A 1,883-nucleotide genomic window follows, 5' to 3' on the forward strand; every position below is an offset into this window, starting at 1 on the left:
TTCGTGTAGGTCTATACGTACCCTGTTTGTGTATGTTAGTGTCGATTCTGACTTACTAAATTATTTAAATTCTATCTTAATTTTTTAAATTACAATTTTTTTGGACACGAAACCAAAATAAAGAAAAAAAAGTAACTATATATAATTGAAATATGGCATCAAAATAAAAATATAAAACATAACTATGTTTGAGGAGGAGGATGATAGATTTTCGAGGGAATCCGTGTTTGGGGAGGAAGCCAAAGAACAAAATTGTTTAGCATTTAAATGAAGGATCTCCCCAAAGGAATGTTTTATTAACATTTTGAATGTGGAAAAGGTCAAGGGTAAGTTTGGGATAAACAAGGTTTTAACAATTAACACCCGAATTGGTGAACATAGCAAATATTGGCTTTACTGGGTAAGGAATGTGTAACAAGGAGACAGACTTGGAATTGTTCAAACTCTTTTAGGGAAATTACTGTGCACCACTTATTGTGGACCTGTTTCTGTATTGTTACGAGTTACAATTTATGACTAAACTCAGCAAAGACCCATCGAAATAACATCTGATATAAAAATTTAATAACACTTTTAGCTATTTGGATGAGATATTGGCTCTCAATAATGACGACTTCAGTATGTACACTAAAGAGAGAATTGTCCTGTTGAACTGACTTTAAATAAAGCTAATACTAACAATAAACACTGCCCTTTTCTGGATCTTGACAGTTTTATCTTTAACTGGAAGCAATGTGCAATGTTTTTAATGATGTTCGATTAACATAGAAAGTAATGGGAACATAAATGGGTGGTGTCTCCCCGATTGTCCCACTTTTTGAAATTACAGGTAAAAAAGTAATGAAATTTTGTGGGACAATCGGGAATATGTTTGTGGGACAATTGGGAAGTTTAAATGTGGGACAATCGGGAATTGTTTTGATAGTGATTAATTTGTTTTTATAGTGTGTAGCTGTTAATTGCAGGTTACTAATCAATGTAACTTAAAAAATATGAAAAAAAACCATGAACAAATAATAATATCTACATATTTTATTTTGCACATATTAGGTACAATTGAAGTATCATCAAACATAGAACATAATACGAAGTCATAGAATAGCACATATAAAGCACTACTAAATTTTACACAAATATGTACTAAAGAGTTACAATTAAGCACACATAATAAATAGCTTAATATAGAAAGCACATATAATAAACAGCTAAATTTATTTTAAAAGGCAAACACACGACATGAAAACAGATACTTTAAAGCATATACAATGCAGAAGGTACAACAAAATAGCACACATAAAACATAAGTACAACAATAAAGCATGCATGAGGTTGTACCTATAGAAGACTTATTTAAAATGGTTTTTATTGGTTTTGAACTAGCTGTCAGTAACTGCGAGTACTCTCAGATCTGTACTTAATGTCTTTTTGAAGTGGGGATGTATAAGTAGCCGACAACGTCCATTCTGTTTTTTATTAGATGTATTTCTGTTTGTACCCGTCTGATGAGATAAGCCTTTTTCAACTGTGCCTGTAATTCAGTGGTTATCGTTTATTGCTGTGTAACATATTTGTTTTTCGTTCATTATTTTGTACATAAATTAGGTCGTTAGTTTTTCTCGTTTGAATTGTTTTACATTTTTCATATCGGGGCGTTTTAAAGCTGACTTTGCGGTATGGGCTTTGCTCATTGTTGAAGGCCGTATGGTGACCTATAGTTGTTAATTTCTGTGTCATTTGGTCTCTTGTGGAGAGTTGTCTCATTGGCAATCATACCACATCTTCTTATTTTTGTCTCGCCTGCAACGAAAGTCGCAGTATGCGAGACATAGGTATTACTATCCGGCGGCGGCGGCGGCGTTAACTATTTGTATAAAGCTTAATAT

This window comes from Mytilus californianus, unplaced genomic scaffold, assembly GCF_021869535.1.
Source record: "Mytilus californianus isolate M0D057914Y unplaced genomic scaffold, xbMytCali1.0.p SCAF_1, whole genome shotgun sequence".
In the NCBI taxonomy this organism is placed as follows: Eukaryota; Metazoa; Mollusca; class Bivalvia; order Mytilida; family Mytilidae; genus Mytilus; species Mytilus californianus.